Source organism: Ammospiza nelsoni, chromosome 4 (genome assembly GCF_027579445.1).
Source record: "Ammospiza nelsoni isolate bAmmNel1 chromosome 4, bAmmNel1.pri, whole genome shotgun sequence".
Lineage (NCBI taxonomy): Eukaryota > Metazoa > Chordata > Aves > Passeriformes > Passerellidae > Ammospiza > Ammospiza nelsoni.
In genome coordinates this window covers 60,777,439-60,798,089 of record NC_080636.1, presented here as the reverse complement: position 1 = coordinate 60,798,089, position 20,651 = coordinate 60,777,439, and the positions used below count along the sequence as shown (strand labels likewise).

General features: G+C 42.5%; 1 protein-coding gene across 2 annotated transcripts in view; it reads right to left on the bottom strand.

The window, feature by feature from the left end:
* BMPR1B (bone morphogenetic protein receptor type 1B) overlaps positions 1–19,135 on the bottom strand; it is a 241,410-nt gene extending 222,275 nt beyond the window's left edge. The window contains exon 1 of one of the 2 annotated variants that reach the window (XM_059470647.1): positions 18,996–19,135. The gene's annotated coding sequence lies outside the window, so the exon portion shown is untranslated. The remainder of the gene's footprint in view (positions 1–18,995) is intronic. The other variant, XM_059470648.1, reaches the window with a different exon arrangement.
* Positions 19,136–20,651: the final 1,516 nt, after the last annotated feature.

Below are 20,651 nucleotides of genomic sequence, written 5' to 3'. Positions count from 1 at the left end.
ATTGCTGTGCTAGCCAGCTAGGCTAAGCCACGCTTCACCTGAGGGTTACCTCACCTTGCTTGAGGACAGGGAGTGAGGTTATGTCGCCTCACAGCTGGAGCAAGAGAAAAGCAAGAGAAAAAACAAGGCAGGCACCTTTGCACTGATTCAGAGCAGGCACATTCCTACCTGCTGAGAGTGCTGAGGACCCTATCTTTCAGCAGGAAGAATAAAAAGAGGAGCTAGGCACAGCAGCTCCTCAAATGCTCCAACTATTCCCCAAGCAACTGCACATTTAGGTCCTTTATTTTATGGCAAAACACTTCAAAAAGCTTAGCTCAGCTTTCATGTCATTAGTTTATCCTTCACAGTACTACTTTTGGTCCATCAGACTACTTAGAGTTTACTTTACACCTCAAGCCCAGTCCAGCATTTAAGTATGATTAAAAAAATCCCAATCAAACATTTCAAAAGGCATTTAAATTCATGTAAGACAACTCCTGCCTGCATGCAAAGCCCCCACTAACTTCTAAAAGGATTTAGCATCAATGATTAAACCTGTGAGACTATATTCATCTACTAGAGTCACAGCGTTTTAGTTGTTCTGAATTTGCAGTAAAGGAGAAGAAATGCCAAAAAGAGTTCATCTAAACAGCTGAAACACCACTAAGGAAAGAAATTACATTGGGATTAATAATTTCAAATATACGTGCAGCATTTAAGAGCAGAAGGACAGTATAAAATAGATCAAACCCTTTCGACAGGCTCTCATTTGTTCACACAATTCCAAATCATGTTGTCTGAACTGGTAAGGTGAATCAGAAAAATTGAGTATGCACAAACCTGTCACAGTACACATCACAGCTGAGATGGCCACAACACACAGAGTAGCACCGTACAATTCTAGAAAGCTTCAGCCCATACAGAGAAACACCATACCTTATCAGAAGGCTTCAGGCATCTCCTCATACAGAGCAACACCAGACCACTTTGGAAGGCGTCAGGCATCTGCCCTTCATGTCCTTCAGCCCAGCCTTTTATACTCTCATTGCCATACATTGCACCTGTGTGCCCTCTGTTCCCTTTGGTGATGGGTCAGTGCCCCTGGGCACTCCATGGCTCATTGCTGTCAGTGCTGCTCACCTGCTGCTCACAGCTGCACCCATGGGGATGAGGCTGGACACAGCCCCACCCCAATCACCACAATCTGTGTGTGCCTACACAAACTACAAAATGTACTCTTTTGCAGAAAGCTAGAAAAACATTTATGCACAAATTTGGCACAAAGTTCAGTAAAAATTGGCATTTTGTACACACAAAATCTAACAGCTCACAATTCAAGCATTAAAAATTAACAATAAAGTTTACAATCCAGAGGATTAGAAACTATTCTTTGTGTTGCTTTGGTGTTGGGGTTCTGTTAGTCTTCAATTAAAATAATTTTCAATTAAAGATTTTCTACAAAACCTTAAAAACATCAAGTCATAAGAAAATTCCACACATGTAAGATGAGATCACGTTGGTTCTTGTCAGGAGACAAAATTTTTTTCAAAATGAAGCAGTCTTAAGAAATCACATAATTCAGTTATAGAGAAGTTTGATTACTCCCTGGCAATAGATTTCTGAGTTAAAAAGTTATAAAGGTTATCTTCATATTTTTCATTTTTAATTGGAGTAAGTTACTGATTTCTGCATGTCCTCAACCAGCAGCACTCCTACTATATTGAACAGCCCAACAACACTGCATAATCCCCACTGTAAACAATTATTCTAGAGTGTATTTTCCATGGCTCTGACTTAGTTGTGGAAGACAAGGAATACAGACAAGCCTAAACAGTTGTCATACATGGTTATCAGAGAGAAGTTAATTAGCTTCAGGTTTAAAATGTTCTCCTCCTCCTCTTCAAGGGCTCAAATGTGAACCTACCTGCTGCTGTGACGGCTGTCAGGAAAAGCACAAACCTGTCCCTTCCATGAGATACAGATGTATATCTCTGATGCCATTGCTGCTCACAAGCAGAACTCACATGCTCTACAAGAATATTTAACCTCAATACAGACCCACATGGTTTACCAATTAATACCACAAATCTGGAGGAAAATACTGGTGCTGCTTTTTCACTCTAACAAAGTGATTATGTCTGCAGCAAGACAAACTCAAAACAGAAGATTAATACCTGTGGAAAGAAAGACTAAGTGACTCTATTGGGATAAGGGAGAAGGCTCAGTTGTCCAACCAGTTTTCTATCCAGTGAGGAATGCACACATCCACACCATGAGCTGTCTCCAGAACACTGTCAAACGGTGGTGAAGGCAGTGAAATCCAGCTGGAAGCCAGGGACTAGTGATGACCAGGGTTCTATGAGCCTGTGAATGTTTCCTACCATTAGAAGTTCACTTCATGTCAGAGTGATGGGTGTCCTGTGAAAACCACCAAGCTTGACAGACTGAAGTCTGCATGCAGAAATCATAGAGGCAATCTTAAGACAAAGCCCTTCTTACCATCATTCAGACAGAAATCATACCAGGATTTTAAATCCTAAGCACAACACAGATTCAAAGTTTCAATTTCATAATAGTTGCAAGGCACTGAATGCAGTAGCCCTGAATGCCTGCCCAGGATTGCTGGTGAATAAAGGAAAAAGGCAATTTGCATTAATATTTTAAGTGATGAAAGGTGAAACAATCTCCTGAGTAGCTTTAGTTTTATCCTGTCCATCAGCAGCAGCAGCTTGGACTTGACCTCATTCTTGACCCAGGGTCTGAAAGCACTTTAAAACAGGTATCTGTGACTGCAGCCCATCAGACAGAAGCAGAGACACAGAGATGACAAGGACCCATCCTGTGGCATGTCCTTGAAGCAGCACAGCCCCCCTCAGCTTGAAGGGTTCCTCCACTTCGATTTTGTGGTAGGACAAGACCCTACAAGACTTGCCTATGAATAAAAGGAGTCTATGATGCCTGCACACACTTAATTGTATTTCCGCAGGCTATAAAAGTCTTGCTCTACTCATTTTAACAAACTACCAGATAGTTATGCCTGAAGAGAAATTCCCTGTTAGGGGAAAAAACCCTACTCATCCAACTTCAGTAGCAAATGCAAATAGCTAATTAACCTTATCTCCATTACACTGTCCTGATTTTGCAAGACATCTGGCACGGACACAAGTATTTTTTTGCCTTGTCCAAATCTTCTCACATATTTACAGAGCCTACACTCCATGGGCTCTGGAGCAAATCTGACCAGCAAAGATTTAGCACGGATGTACGGGTATTCCCTCTGACCTGTACTCTAGATGCACACCTCTGCATGCCATTCCATCATTGCTTTATTGGGGAAGAGACAAATTGTCACGCACATGAGGGAGACTGTATTCAACTATCTAGTTACAAATAAAGCTGTATTTGTGTACTTAGCAGAGACAAATAAACAAAGCAGCCAGATCCAGCTCATGTACACATTATCAATCCAAGGCAAATAAATATACTCTTTCACCCATCAGTTTTTTCCCCTAAAAGACCTATGTGCCCAAGCTATAAGATTCAGCCTTTTCATGGTCTGTTTTAAATGCAACACTTTTTTTCTTGGCCAAAATTGGCAAGGATAAGGGAAAGCAAATTGGACAAAAGGTCAGATTATAGTGAAATTGAAATATTTATCAGAACAGCTACTTCTGCCAAGGAAGATAATCACAAAGGTAACATCGCCTTTGATCCTTAATTGACCTGTGTGTTTTTAATTAGGAAGCAGGGGAATTAACCTAGAGCTAATTACAGTCTTCATTTTACAAACCTGTAAGTGCGTAATTTTATTCACATAAGTATTCCTTAGTGAAGTTATGCATGAACAAATACGTTTGTAGCTTCAGGGAATAGGTCTTGAATAACTTAACCTTTTAAAAACTTTTAAGTGGTTACTTTACAAATATGTCTTATATACAATCTATTTTGTATTTTGAGCTTTAGATGTGACATTTTTCTGAACAACAAAGAATATTTCTTTTTGTGTCAGCAAAGCAGCAACAGTTATTTTCATGTTAAGGAAATAAGTGGTAACTTTAAAGAACGAACACTTTTAATTATGTGCCTTTATTCATCCTGGTCTGTGAAACTGCAAACTTTTGCCTAATGGCAGCACAGAGTAGAGGTTTGTAGCAATACATTTTGACTTCAGCACTGAATTAATTTTAATGTGTAACACAGTCGGTTTCAGGGTAAGAAACTTCCTGAGACCTGTGTCATCCATGTCCCTGCATACTAAAACTCATTCACTATTGGAAAAGCTTTCTGGAACACATGAAGGGTGAACCTACTCTCCCTGGTGCTCTCCCCATGCTCACACTGCTGCTCCAATCTCTTCATTACATCCAGAGTTTGCAAACTGTGGACCTGTAGCTGCAGTCCTGCAAGCTGCCACAGATGACTCCAAAATCCCCATTCTGTAATGGGCTCAGAATTGTGACCGTGACTTCCATGCAAATCCCTCCCTGCTGGCCATTGTACCACCAGAGGAGGACTTGCTTTGCATCCCAACTCCAACAGAAAATAACTCCTTCAGCCTCCTTTCCCAAGGCAGTGTTTAGACTTGCTTATCTCTGGATAAACACATCTGCCAGACCGTCTCTATTAAGTTTTGAGTCTATTGGCCAATTATAATCAAATCTGACGTGGGCTTGGAGGATGTTCCCTGCGACAAGGAGCAGCAAAACCGGCAGCTGGGCTGAGCATGCAGCCCCTGTGAGCGATCCTGTGAGAGAAAGGCCAGAGCAGTGACAAACTGGGGACCCCAGCCTTGAGACACAATGCCAAAGGGAGGAGGGTCCTTTGGATTTGGCTGCTTATCACAATCCTCTGACACAGTCTGTGCATGACAGCAGTCAGAACACACTGCCTGTGTTACCAGAGACACAGACACGCTCCTCTCTGTGCACGCTGTGTAAGCACTCACACCTGGGTCTGCATGCACTCTCTGGCATGGGCTGATCATAAAGAACAATTGGTCACATAGGAATTTATTTTGTTTTACAGCTTGAGGAGGTGTTGACATTTTAAGCAGAGAAAAGTAAGCTCGGTAATGTGATGCATGAAAAAACTGGTATAATGTAATCAAAAATTACATTATAAGGTATTTTAGTTACCTAAAAATCATTTCCTTATTACCAAAGAGTCCAGCACTTCCAGATGCTGTCATAGATAAATATTTTCTCCTTCAAGGCACTCAAAAGAACGAGGTTGTTGATACATAGCACAATGCAATTCATGGATACCATCAGAATGTTACAATTTCAAGACTTTTTCAAAACTTGTTAACCCTCATTACATTTTTGCTACCTCAACCAAATACAAAACAGCAAGAAGAGCTCACCAGAATCAAGCCCAATCTGAAACATGCACTAGGGTAAAAAAAAGCTTGACACATGTGAACCTTAGACTAAACTGCAGTGTTTTCAAATCAGTTTCCTCCAAATTTTGCCTATCAGCAGCAAGCTTCTCAGTTTGTTTGAGACAATTTTAAAATAGCTCACATCTTCCGAAAATGAACAAAAATCTGAATGGTAATAAGTCTAAGATACATTTTATAGCTTGCTTTATGGGGTAGCACAAATAGGTCTTACTAATTTGTTTCTGTTCTATATTTGCCATATTTACAGCACATTCTAATATATGTCTAAGGCCTCACCAACTTCATAAATTAGGGTTATGACAACCAACCACGTTGGTTTATAAATTATCCTACCCTTGCAATTACCCTAAGATTGGTAGAAAACACCTATTACAAGTTTTTGGAGATTTTACTGGCTTGGCCCATATTCGGTTGTTGTTAGCAGCAGCACAGGCTGGACCCAGAGGCAGCCCTCCACTCTCCCCAGCACACTGCATCAAGTGTCACATTTGTAAGACAAAGCAAAGCAGCCCCTTCCCAACAGGATTTACAGTCTGGACAAGTGCTTTGTAGTCAGCATCAAGCAATCAGCTGTAAAGACACAGAGTAGCTCATAAACATCCTTCTAAAAAAAAAAGTTCATCTTATTTCTTGGGAGTAGTAACACATCATTTCCCACCTGAGCATCAGGCTTCCTCTCATTGTTTCCTTACACCTGGCAACAGATATTGTGTCTTACTTATTGAAGGTCTTGTTTTGTAGGAAACAATGCACAGGGAAGAATGACAGAAACAGGCAAGAAAGACGAGACGCTGGGAACGGCCTTTGTGAATCTGTCAGTTTACATCATCACCAATCAAAGCTCTTTCAAAGGGAGTTTCAAAACTTGAGGGCTCGATTCTGTCAAGAGATGAATGCTCCAGTCCTGCTGCAGCAAAGGCCCCAGCACATGCATCACTTTAATTACACAAGTGCACCAATTAAAATGGACCCCCCTCACATCCTTAAAATGAAGCACGCATGTAAGAGCCAACTTGCAGTCAGAGCATTCAGCATGCTGACCCACAGGAAGGACTGCTATAAGTCAGGATTACACACACAGATAAGTACAGATACAGCTATCCCAAAGGCCTGAGGGGCTTTTTTCCCTGATTGCACAAGTGTCAATCAAGGGCAGCTCAGCTGAAGCCAAGCAGGGCAGTAGGTTGTGGGAAGAGAGTCAAGGTCCTTAGGTTGCATTTACTGTGATGGATTTCTTATTTTGAAATAACTGTAAAACTGTTTCCTAACAATGCAAAATTTCAACACAAAAACAGAGAATTTTCTCACAAACACATCTGGACTAGATTCCATCATATCACTCTAAAAATAAAATGCTGGTTGGGTTTTTGCTTTCTTTCAAAAACCTCTGAAAGAAACCCACTCCTTGCACATGCAGCCTCTGCCAGTGAAAGAGGGGAGGAATACCTGGTGCTCTAAAGCCATGCTGGTCATCAGAGAGAGGAGATTTTGTCCCCTGTAGGCAATCTCATGGTAGCCATTCTATCACACTAATGCACACTGCTTCCAGGAGTTATTCCCCAAGATTGTAGCTTTTAACATCCTAACTTTAACATGCCTGTCATTGAAAATGGTCTGTTCTCAGAAAATAACTATGTCTCTGCTCTGTCTTCAGCTACACTTTAAACAGCATAGAAGAGAGCATTTTGGCCTGGAAAGGAACAGAGAACACACTGGAAGCAAATAAAAGTGTGAATGGGACAGAGAGGAACAGAGACCAATTCTGCACCAAATCTATATCAAGACATAGGTACTGTCAAAGGTTCAGAATAAAATGTCATGGGGTTTGACACAGAGAAACGTTAAAGCTATGAACTTCCTTCTCACGGCACATTGTTAAAAGTTTACGCAGCATCAAGGGGCACTCAGAGCAGTTCATGGAGAGGAAAAATCAGTCAGTGCCATAAAGACACCAGCTCTCCCTTAGAAAGCATCCAAGCTGCAAATCATTGCATGCCGAGAGAGCCTTTGGCAAATTATCATTACGTGCCTATTTATTTTTACTCTCCCTCAAGCACTGCTTTTTGCACTGTCAGATCCAGGACGCTTAGACAGACCTCTGGTTTTATCTACAAGAGTGCAGAGTGTGACTTTTTGTCATTTACATTCAAGAGGTCCTTAAACCGAGTGGTTTAACGCTTCTGCACAACAGAAGTGGTTTAATGTTTCTGCACAACACCACCGGAGGCACGGACTGCTATAATCCGGCCGGTAAATGAGAGTTCACGTCAGTCCATCACAAGCTCACCAAGTGTGTGAGTTAACAACCCCGCACTGCTGCGCGAGAGATTCCCGCTTCCCAGAGACTCGCAGAGAGAGAACAAACCATCTCCATCGCCCGCAGCCACCAAACTAGATGTACCTCAACAATTTGATTTAGAAGTTCATTTCGGGAGCGCTGCAGACCGCCAGCCCGTGCCGTGCACGCGTGACGAGACCGTGCCGAGCCAGGGGCAGCGTGTGCCCGGGGAGCAGCTCCGGCACCCTGTCCCAGCGCCTGTGGCACTCACCCGCTTCACCGCCGCAGCAGGCCCGGGCCAACCTCGGGCAGCCGAGCCGAGCCGAGCGCTCCCAGCCCCGCACGGGACGGGACGGGACAGAGCCGGGCGGCCGCGGCTCCCCGAGCGCCCGGCGGGGCTGGCCGGCTCCGGGCGCGTTCGGGGCGCTGCCCTCACATCACTGGGGACCCCCGGGACCCCCCGGGCTGCGCAGGTGCCCGCCCGCCCCGCCGCAGCATCTCCGCGCCGCATCCTCCCCTCCCCGCCTGGCTCCGGCTCCAGCTCCAGCTCCGGCTCCTCACCGTCCTCACCGCCTGCGAAGGCTCCGCGGGGCTGCCTCCTCTGCCGGGGCTGTCTCCTCTGCCTCCTCCTCCTCCTCTGCCGGGGCTGCTGCCGCCTCCTCTGCCCCTCCTGCCTCCCGCGCACTCCCCCTTCCCGCCCGGCTCGCAGCCGCTCCGCTCGGGATCGGGGTGCCTTGGGGCTTTCTCTCCTCCTCTCTCGCCCTCTCCAGCTCCCACTAGTGCTCGCACACCCGGCCAGCCGGACCAGGATTCGCCGCCTCCTCCTCCTCCCGCCCCCCCGCGGCCGCCGCTCCCGGTGTCTCCCCCGGCCGGGGCTGCACGGGCAGGGTGCCCTCCCTGGGCATCCATCGCCAGCGCCGGACACAGCCCCAGGGGCCCCACACACACACACACCCCAGGGTCCCCACACACACCCGCCCCAAGGGCCCCGCACTTGGCCGGCGGGACGGGGAGATTTAAGAGAAGCGAAGCAATTTACTGCCACGATTATATGAGCAATCGAGATAAAGCGGACAGCGTGGGAACAGGCGATTGAGAGATGAATCGCCGATACATTGCTCGGCGTTTAGAGTGTCAGCGGTAATTTATTGCTAAGTGTAGGCAGCACCACAGCCCCGATGTGGATATTCCTGCCGCAAGTTGTACTGCATCCCACAGGCAGGCAAGAACCATCCCGTGCTGCCTTACAGCCCAGGCTTTTTAACTTCTGTACTACCTTATTACTGCTTCCCTCTTTTCTATGCTTGATGAAAGGAAATAACAGATCAGCAGCTTAAGTTATCATATTAGAAGCTTAAGACCACAATTTAGTCCATTATAACACATTATGATGGGGAAAACACAAATTTAAAATGGGAATGTTCAAGGGATAACTACATTAGCAATTTATTGTGCGTCTGGAGTGCCCTTTAAAACAGAGGTGGAGCAACCTCAGTGCACAGACTGCAGGCAGTAAGCCAGAAAATGCACCCAGGGAGTGCACCTAATGCACTGTGGGGCCAGCAGGCATCCCATGCGCCAGGTGAGGTCGCAGGCAGTGCAAACACCTTGGCCTGAGCACCAGCTGTTTCACACGGCAAATCTACTGGGCTGCGCTCACCAGGCTGCAGACATCAGCTAATGTCATTTAATTTCAGTTTCTCTCACTCAAGTTGACATGCTCCCTTCATTTGTCAAGTGGGTTGGTGCATTGGTGCTACATTCACACACACAGGAGGTACTCTATTCCCCTTGAACCCAGAATGTTTAATTTGCAGAATATTGCTCTGATATTTTGGGCCAGAGACACAGAGAGAGGGCAAACTATCTCCAACTGCATGTCTCCTTATTCTTAAGCCCAAACCTATCCTCTCCCTGCTACTGTAGGAAATGGGAACTTTTTTTGCACTTTACCTCAGTTAATTGTAAAGGCTGACATGGTGGAGTCTTATTACTAGCCAAGGCAAATTTGGAAACGCTGAAAAGCTGGTAGAATGCTCGTTGCAGCAAGATTTCTGCACTATTTTGTGAAATCGGTGCATTCAAATTGTCCTTGTGCACTTCATGCTCTGTGCCTTTTTGGCCTGTATCCTGGCCACAGCTCACTATAACACAGGTATATGGTCAATTGTGAGCCCAAGGTTTCCCTCTCAGCAGAGATACTTGACTTTTCAATGGTTTTCCCTCTTCTATTTATCTCCTACAGACAAAAAAGAGATGACCAAGGCAAACAAAAGTACTGGCTCTGCTAGAAAACAACTGAATATCTACTGCTGCTGCACTGACAAGAAAACCTAGAAAACAGAGAACTCAAAGAGAAAAGAAAAACACACCCTCAGGAAGTAATAAAGAGAGGGATGAAAAGGAAAAGAAGACATAAAAACGAATAGGAAGGAACAAAAGGAAGGTGTAACTGAATAAAGAGCACCATAAAGTGAAACAGTTGGCAGTGGGGAAGAGGCCTCCTTATGGACACCTCTGCTTCACACTGACAAACTGAGAAACTGAAAAGTGTGGTTTCCATTGAGGCACCAAAATAATTAACTCTTTACTGAGTATGTGAGAATCAAGGATTTGTGCTACAGCACTCCAAAAAGGGGAAAGATTTTACCAATTTCCTCGAAAACATACAGCAAACCTTCAAAAATGAATGCCCTTCTTAGCTATGATGAATCAGCAGCAACAGAAAATATGCAGCCCTGGACTGAGCTCTAATGAAGGCACCACAATTTCTCTCTTCTTCCCACAAGCTCCAGTTAATCTCTTCTAACTGGATCATTTCAGCCACCATTCTTTAACTCCTAATTATATCAGACCTGATTATAACAACACTTGAATGAAAATGCTCAAAACATCAGGCTCCCAGTGACATTACTGAAAAGGAGAAGTAGTGTTGCCCTACAAGACACTGTTGGGACTGCTGGGTAATTGTCTAAATCTTCTATCATTGCTAAGGTAAACGCTTGGAGCCACAGAAATGTTTGAGCCTCCTAGCAGAGCTTTTGGTGTGCTTTCACCTTCCTGACCTCTAAGTGTCGAGCACTCCTCTGCAATTTCTTCTCATGCTGCGTGTTGCCAGTGGAGGAGAATCCTCCCCTCGCCCCCCCAGCCACCCTCTACACATTCAAATAAACCATCCAGTGGAAAAACAAATATTGTGTGATCTCTTCACCTTTTGTCTATGTTTGGGAAAGACAACATAATCCTTTCTATTTCAGAAGCAAGCTCTCTCCCGCGCTTTCCAAAACAGTAGTGTTCTCCCTGCTCTGTGAAGAGCTGGTGGCTATGGGCTTTATTTGTTTCTTCTCCTTAGTAAACAACTTAAAGGAGTCTGTCATTCAGTAGCCCTATGTATTTCACAAAAGAAAAAACACACACATGAAACCCATTTCCCTGTTGATCAGACATTACGATTTCCCTACTGCACCAAAGCTGGAAGTTTCAGTAATACAAAAAAAAAAAAAAAAAAAAAAAAAAAAAGGGCATTATCATTCCAGGTTAAATAGAGCTTGTTCTTTACAGGCAAGGTAAGATTATTTCACAGCATTCTTACACTTCCATAACACAATTACATCTCGTTTCAAAGCTCTATACTAAACTTCACTTGTCTTAGTTAACTCACAGATTACAGCTGATGGCTCTCTACCATCTGTTTCCTGGAGTACATTGTCTGTAGTGCTGTGCTGTGATTTTCAAATCAGCCCTTAAACTGTGATAAACAGAATATCAAAATCCTCCATCAGCCAGCTAATGAATTACTTAGGAAAGATAATTACCATGATGTCAAAAACGCTTTTGCCCATCAGCTAATATAACATACTGATCACCCACACAATATCTCATGCAGTATGCTTATAAAAAAAACCCCAAACATATAAAACACATTTTAATTGCCAAAACTTGATTCAAACATTATAAATAAGCATAGTTTGAGTCTGCAGATATGCAACACAGTCTTGTTTCATGTTTGCTGTGCAAACCCTAGAAGCTTGGTATCAAATTCACTTCTTGCTACCTCACTCTGCCATAGGATACACACGTACATATATGTGTTTAAATATGTAATACACTGAAAGTAAAACACTGACAGCCCATCTCAATAAAAGGAGAGGAACAAGAAGAAAGAGTACATGTTTCCCATGTGAAATGGTAATTGTGAGAGGGACAGAGAATTGGAAAGAACATAAAAGGCACTATATTTGAACAAAATTATTTCAGACAGCCATTCCCAAACTGAGATCCAGGGACTAACTCCCTCCTGGGGAGAGCGGCTGGCTGGCTGCCTGCCTCAGCATCTTTCACCAGCAAGAGGAGCCAGCAGTCAGCCATAACATCCTCCACAAGTTTTCAGTGTGCTGGAGTCCTCTTATGAATTTCTGGCACTTACAATCCCTATTGATTTAAATGGGGCTTGAAAGCCATCAGAACTGAGCACTAGACATCTTCACTGTGTAACAAAGTTTACAGTGCAAAAAACCTTCAGAGGAAATTTGAAAAAAAAAAAGAAAAACAGAGAACTGTCTCTAGGACAACAGCAGTGGGGAGGAATACCCTCCAATTGAAAATAAATCTGCTTCCTGTGATGTTTTTAACTGCAGTTAAACCACTCAGTTTTAAACTGCAGACAAAACATCCTGGATTTAGGATACATCCCAAAGCACCCACATACACCTTGCTGATAGCAGTACTGCTCCCAAGCCCAGAAAAGGGACTTGCACAAAGAGCTCTTCCAATGCCCATGGTTCCCAAGGACTTGGACCACAGACTGTACTTTCTTCTGGATTTTGTTATTGTTTCTCCAAACTTCAGCAGTATTTTCTAACTTCTGCCCTCTGAACCACTAACTATTTTTATAATATGGATTAATCCCTTTTTCAGTTTAAAGAAACAGCTGAGATAACAAGCTTTAACAATTTCATATTCTAAACTCTAATTATTTTAATGTAATGTTATTTGTTCAGGAGTGTTGCTCCTTTAGTCAAGTTTCAGTATAATCCCAACATAATCCCCGATTTTTTTCCTCTTTTACATCTCATGCTTCTCAGAAACATTTTAAATGTTTTGATCTACTAAATACTTACTGTGTCCCTTGTTTTCTGCTTAGTATTTTCTTTGATCACTTCTTTGAAACTTAATCCAACAGGTGTTTTTTTTAATTAAAAGCAACTCTGTCATCATTCTTTTATAATAATTTCATTATTACAGAGCATATTTTATGCTTTTTCTTCCTCTTAAAATTCCTTAGTTTAAAACTTGCACAATAGAGTTGTTTTTTGTGATTACTGTTCATCATGTCTATATAGGGTGTGCATATATACTTATTCTTCCTATTCTGTAATGTTATTTGATCTTAGTGGGATTTCCTCTTGGATTTAAACCCTTGAAAAGAGATGGACCTTCTGGAGAGCATAAAATGACCAATTTAATGCAATAACAACAGCAGTTTTCCTTGAATGCAGCTGTGTTGTCACAGGGCATAAAATTTGACCTTTCGCACAAAGACAGCAGAAGTTCTTGGTATTCCCTAAGACATCAAAACAAGGATCAGGGCTCAGTCTTGAAGCAGCCATAAAAAGTTCTTGGAACAAAACTGTTCAAGCTATTTTACTTTTATCCAGCAGGCCATACAGCTGCCTGGTGACAGCCTGATGAGATCTGCTGAGTTTGCATAGGAAAAGGTACATTTCCTTGTTGGGATCTTCCTTTGGTCATGTTTTGCCTTTTCTATGTCAGACTTGACGGAAAAATGGGAGTAAGAAAACAGTGGATTTCTACACCAGGGACCCACCCAAGGCAAGGAAGTCCCATGCTGAGAGACTTTTTCATTCTTGCAGTGGGAAAGAACAGAGTCTCACCTTATCTTAAATTAGGTCCCCTTTTATTTGCAGGTACCCATTTTGCCTGCCACAGCATACAAAGCCATACAAAGTATTTGTCCTATATCCAAACTGGAATATGTAAAACCACAAAAGGCATTCATTAACTCATAAAAGGATCCTTTTCATTTGCTCACTGTTGTGTGGTGTGGAAAGCAAGGAGAAACAAGCCACAGAAAACAAAAGAAAGCTGACAAGTAGAACATTGCATGTCAGGGATAAAAATCCACTGAGAGCCAGGGAATTGTCATCACACTGGAGTTACATCAGACTATAACCATCTCCAGCACTATTTCACTTGCTTTCCCCATACACATCACTGTTGCATAGTGATCTGTCAGTCAAATAACTCTAAAAATAACAGCCAAATGCCCTTGAAGTTATGGAACTCCTTCCTTTCCTTCCTTGATGTGCTGTGCTTTCAAGACCTGCCATGTCACACAATCCGCTGGACTGCTATTCTCCCGCACTGCAGAGATGATTTCCAGAGGTTTAGGATTCTGCCTTTCTCCTGATGAGGCTCCAAAGAGTGAGTCCTTGGATGAGTTAATGACAGAGCACTACATCAGGTGAAAGCCAACGGGCTGAATGTCCATAAAAAGGAAAATTTCTCTTCAGTTCATTATAAAAAAAAAATTAAGTTTACTAGCAAGAAAATGTTTAAAACAGTTTATGCATCCAGGAACCAGCCACCACATCCCCTTCATAACCTTGGCTTTTCCATGCCTTCACACTACTCAGATTGAAAATATTCATCATTGCATATTCTCCTCTCCACAGCTTGACTACATATTCAAACTTTGAGAAGCCAGTCATTTGGCCAAATGTTCCTATTACAGTTTCTCTTCTAAAATAAAGAAAAATATCATAATAAAAGCACTTAAATTTTTGTAATGCTATCAGGAGGAAAGAGAAAACTTTAAAACCAATTTTCCATCATAAAAACGGTAACCAAATGACCCAGGGGTAAATACTATTAAAGTAACACACACAGAAAAAAAATCACCACTTAGTGTAATTGTATACTGAAAATTGTAGGGGATGTAAGAGATACAAATAAAAACATCATTTGAGAAAGGACCCTTTGCACTCTGACTGAAGCTCTCAGCTAGAGGCTGGAGACATTGTCTGTCTTTTCCTGGTCCAGCCAATCCAGTTATTCCATAAATTTCAAGAGGAACCAGGGAAACATTTCCTGTCCTACCCTGACTTCCTATGAGAGAGATCCTGAGCTTCCCACCAGGACCTTTTACCCCAACCACTCTCCTGGACTGTGCTGCAGCTCCCCATGTCATTATGCCCTCTATAAAGGCTGCTGGAGATGGGACCACACATCCAACCAGGATTTCAGGGCACTGCTTGGGCTTAGGGTGCTTTATTGAAAGGCTGGACTGAGTAAACTCAAATAGCTCCTTTTTACCAAAAGCCATGCAAAGAAACATCCTCAGATTCAGGACCTTAGAGCAACTGGATAACAAAAGTTAGAGTTGTTGGCATAGATAAGGAATGGGAGAACCACCAGTGAATTTACCCAAACTCTCTAAGAAACATGAAGACACTACATGGAAAGTGGATTACAGTTATTTTTCTTCTGTGTTCTGAGACCCAAGCCAAAAAATAGCAGGATATATGTCTGGTGGAAAATTAAGTGGGATTTTTTTTTAATTTTCAGTATAGTACTTAGCTAGAAAGCCACCTATAATGGAGATCTCTTATTTCACAATAAGTACATAATGAAACTGAAAATGGTCTCCTCATGCTGCCAAGGTGACAGTAGTAAAAACTCCTCAGAGTCCTAAATGTGTCTTAGCAGATAAAAGTTGTAAATAGGCATAAATGTTGGCAGTCACTACTAATGAATGCTTGCTAAACTAATATGTTTCTCAGCAGATCAGCAGGACACAGGCATCTCCAAACCCAAGCATGGACCACAGTTAGTTGTATCACTGCATGTCCTGATGCTGCTGGAAGCAGAACACAGCAAGAAGGGAGCAGCTGCCACTCTGGGAACTATTTTTCCAGCAACAAGTTACTTCCTTGCCTGATAGTCAGTCTATTTACCTCCATCCCCTGCTCTCCTTCATTCTTACCAAACTATTTACCCTGAAGCAGCTTTTTCCAGGCCCTGGGCACCACAAACTCTTGCATAGAGAATAATGATTTAGTAGCTTCCACGCAACTTTTGGGTAAAACAAGACATATCATGGAAACATGTTTCTTCACTCTTCTCCTGGTACCAGTATGGTGGCATCAGCTAAATCTGATGTTTATTTCATTTTGTTTAGGCAGATAAAAGGTTTTTACAGGGTTGGTTATCAAAACTGATAAACACATCCAGGCTACCTGCAAGCATTCAGGCAGTGTCATGCATGCACAAATGCATAATGCAGAGGAAGAATTGCTTCTAGTGAAATACAACCGTTCTTGCATCAGAGTAACAGAAACCCCCTTTAAACCTTTTCATAATGCTATTTTTGTAATAACAATAAGAAGCAGCAGCACACAAGGGACAGTGCCTTTCATCACCATCCATCACAAAGAGAACATATATGAGATCTCTTCATTTTATTTCCAGCTCCCAAAGTGAAAGAGGAGTTATCCCATAGAGCATCAGCTCCTGCTAGTTCTGGAAAGTGTTTTACAACATGGAAATGCAGCCTACAAATCACTTCCTACTCAGCCCTTTTCAACCCACAAGCCCTTGTGGTGGAGCAGCCCTTGTAAGGTTTAAGTAGTGGATGGGAGGTTATGGGCAGCATCTGAGCCCCACCAAAGCCCCATTTGAGGGACTGAAATGGAAGGGAAACAGCACAAAAGGGTATTCCGTGAGTTTTCCTCAGCAGACACATTTATACTGAGCACAGAAAGCACTAACCACCAGAGGTAAAGCTCAGAGGATGGAAATACTGAAAACAAGAAAGACTGTCCTGTTGGCTGAGTTGTGTCCTTCACTGCCTCCCACAGACTTTCTTTTTACTCCTGAAAACAGATATTCCTGTGGGATTAAAGTAGGTCTCAGGAAGATACACCACACTGGAGGAAAAGACTTTTTTTTATTCTCCCTTTCAACCAGAGGATCCAGTTTTCTTTTGTACAAAACACCCACACCTTTTTCCACAAATCTATCCAGGAAAAAGTTTATCTACGTCTTCAGCATTAACCCTTTGAAGTTTTAGAGATAGCAGAAATGTGTGGTTGTAAATCCAGAAATGGCACATCCATAGTTTGGATTCATTTTATATTTTGAACAAAGGACAGAAGATTTAAACCATTCCCAGAAAGGAAAAAAGGCACCATCCCACAACTACAAGTTGAAGATGTCTATTATTAAAGCATTAGAAGACTTCTATTATTAATGCATTTATTTATAAGCATCATGACTTAGAAAAATTGCTACTTGTGTGAGGAGCTGTTTCAAAGTAGTAACACATTGCAGAGAAAGAATTTAAAAATATGCATATTTGGGTTTTCCTTTTTACTTTCCAGACTGGGGAAAGCTACATGCATTTTTACAATTGGAGATTATTTTTTGTGAACAGTGCTAAAGAGAAAAAAATTAATCTATTAATATCTGTGCCCTAAAATTTCAAGCTGTTACTATTGCCTCTTGACTTCCCCCTGAATGCAGTCAATAATGGGTAAATGGTGGACCCCTGTAACTCTCTGGTTACAGCCCCTTACATTTTTCTGGTTGAGGTGTTACAACATAGGAGGAGCTGGGTTTTTTCCTCTCTCTTTGCAATGCTTAGTTTCTGAAAAACACAGGTTTTCATGGAACCTTTTATGTTAGACATATTATTTAACAAAGTGTTTATCAAACACCTGGAAAATCACTCTCCTTTAAAAGTTTTATGATGGAAAAGCAATTACCCTTTAAGCCATGTTTCAAAGTCACTTCACAAGAATCCTTTGGAAGCAAACCTCAGCTTTCTCTCCTCCCTAACACCCAATGTCACCCAACAAGCATGTAAACTACAGCTGATTTTATTATTTTAGGATCTAGTAATAAAATATAGATGATGATTTTATTTTTTATTTGATATCTATGGGTAAATGTAATCTTTAAATAGATCAGGATTGACTTGGTTTCAAATATTTCTCTTCCTTACCAGGGTTTGAATTTGTACAGCTATTAGAGCCAAGTATGTCTTAAGCTTTTTCCGTACATCAAAACAAAGAGCAAATATGAATCAAAGGCCTTGAGATTCCAGATGAAAGAAAACGTAAATTAAAAAGTCTGTGTGTAGGGAAGAAAAAAATAAAATAAAAGGCTTTATGGCAAGGAAATAATAAAAAATAAATTTTAAAAAAGGCAAGAGCCAAGCCAACAATCTACATCTAACAATCTGTACTCATCTGAAAATATAAAGAGCAGCCACCATGGTTTGCCAGGTGCATTAAGTGGCAAGCAAAGATGCAAGGCTTGAACGTAAGATTGTACCAGTGGGATACTCTGGGGAGCCAATTTCATTTTTACTCAGGGGAGCAATACACAAGGGCTGAGTCTATAATGCAAAACACGGCCTTTGGGGTTTTTTAAAATAGGATTCAAAGTTCTGTTTGACCAAAAATACAGGGACAGTCAAATCCCTTTCCAGATTCTTCCACCAACTTCCCAGTTCAGGGGAACTGGCTGATGCTGTTGACAGGCCATACTCCATCCTATTTGAAGGGTCATGGCAGTCAGGCAAGGTCCTGACTGAAAAAAGGGAAACCACTCTTCTATTTTTGAAAAGGGAAAAAAGGAAGATATGAAGAGCTACAGAGAGGTGAGCCTGGCCTCTGTGTCTGGGAAGATCATGGAGCAGATCTTCATGGAAGCCATACTAAGGCACACATGGGACAAGGAGATGACCAGCAAGAGCCAGCACAGCTTTACCAAGGGCAGATCACACCTGAACAATCTGGCAGCCTCCTACAAGGGAGTGACATCAACAGCCAGCAAGGGAGGACCAAGCTGTATTGTCTACCCAGATTTCTGTGGGGCTTCTGACACAGTCCCACATGACAGCCTTACCTCCAAATTGGAGAGACAGGTATTTGGTGGATGGACTATTCAGTGGAGAAAGTATTTGGTCAATGGCTCTATGTCCAGGTGGGGGCTGGTGACAAGTAGTGTCCCTCAGGGCTCTGCCTTGGGAGTGGCACTCATTAATATCTTTATCAACAAAACAACCCAGACAGCGAGATCAAGAGCACCCTCAGCAAGTTTGCAGGTAACACAAAGCTGAGAAGGGTGTCAGACACAACAGAAGAAAAGGATGCCATCCAGGGATGGCACCAAACTGCTTTTTTGCTGCTGCTCAGTGATGCTCTCCCTCCCTTGCCCTGCCTGAGTGAAGGACACAGAGCTGCCAGGCTGCAGCGCCCCCAGCACCAGTCACACACCTGATCACCAGCACCCTGTCCCCCACAGTACCTGGGCACTGGGCAGGGCCGCTCCTCTGGTGGCCCTCAACAGGGCAAGGTGCCAGGCACCCCTGGGGTTCCAAGCAGTGGAGAAATTTGTGCTCACAAAGAAGAAAGAGGGATGCAGTCCTGACCTTCACTGGAGATCCCGGGTAGGATGTGTGGGTGGAGGTCCCACGTGGGGCTTTTCTGGGCAATTAGGGCTCGTTAACATAATCATGTTGGTAACAGGTGGGGAGCTTGTGAGATTGCTCAAGGCTGGAGCTTGTTCTCCAGTTTATTGTTTTGCACAGAAAAAATGCAAACATCAAAAGTTGTGACTCTCTCGAGGTCCCAGGGATAAGAAATCTCCCTTAAATTGCCCTGTCTGAGAAAAGCTGAGGACGCACTCCACAGGAGGCATCTGTAACTGGAGCACAAACAATTTAATACAGGACACTGTTGACTTCCTCTCTTTTTCTTTTCAAGAAAATGTATTCTCTTGAAGTGTTCTGAAAGTCATTGAATTTGGGAACAGCAGACACTTCATACTGGAGCAGTGAAGGGAACAGGCTATGCTGGGTAAACTGGCACAGTTGTGCTTGGGTATCTCACAAAGGCACAACAGAAATTCCAAATAGGACCAAACAGTAAGTTACAGCAGGTGCAAAACTCAGGACCAGTTTATCTGGTTTATCAGGTCTCTTCAAGGAATGAAAAATAAAATTAAACTGCAAGCCATGATTTGGTCAAGGTCAAATACTTTTGAATGCCTTTTACCACTGTTTAGGATTCTAATTCCTTGATAAATCATGAGAAAACAATGAGATCACCCTCAGTATCAGTTCACTAAGTGAAAGACTGTCATATTGCCAATTTGCACATATATAAAGGCACCTAATAATGAAACATTATGGCTCATAATCTTCAAATACCCCAATGAAATTCTCAGTTTGCAGACATGAGCCTCATCAGAGCCACACTGTTCCCATCAAAAACAAAGCTATTCCATAAATATACACTCCATTTACCAACAGTGCAACATTTACCAGAAAAAAAGTACTGCTGAGGACTACTAAAGTGGACTCCTGTTTCACAGTTCACAGTAGTGATAATGTAATGTTAGAGATTTGTTCTTTGGACCAGATGCTCACCATTTGTAGGATGTTTCTATTGTTCCCTGGATTAAAACAATCCCTTTTACAAATTGTAATGATGCTGCTGCTGCATCCTATGTAAGCTACCCTGAAACATTTCCCACAGTCTCCAAAGTGAGACACCATCAGCATGAGATGGGCACGTGAGGTGGAGCTCAGTGAAGTTTGAAAATCTGGCTGAAACAGGGGAACAGATTGTTGTCAGCCATAGCTCAGATAATAAATTATGTTGTTTAAATGTACTTTGTGAGCCAGGGCCATGCATCTATATTTGCTCTCAAATGTGCACTGCCTTGTGCTGTATTCACAGCACACTGACAGCATATTGAGAAGCTCTGTTTCTGGAGCCTTTCACATTGCATCATCTTGATTCAACAGGACTTGCACACTCCAGAAAATGACTTGTCCCCTCATCAGTGGACTCTGCCATGCTGAATTAAACTTATGGGAAATTTAAGTTTATTGGGAAATTTTAATTTGGAAAATTTAAGCCTTCTGAGTGAAACTTTGCTTGTGCTAAAGCATCAGCA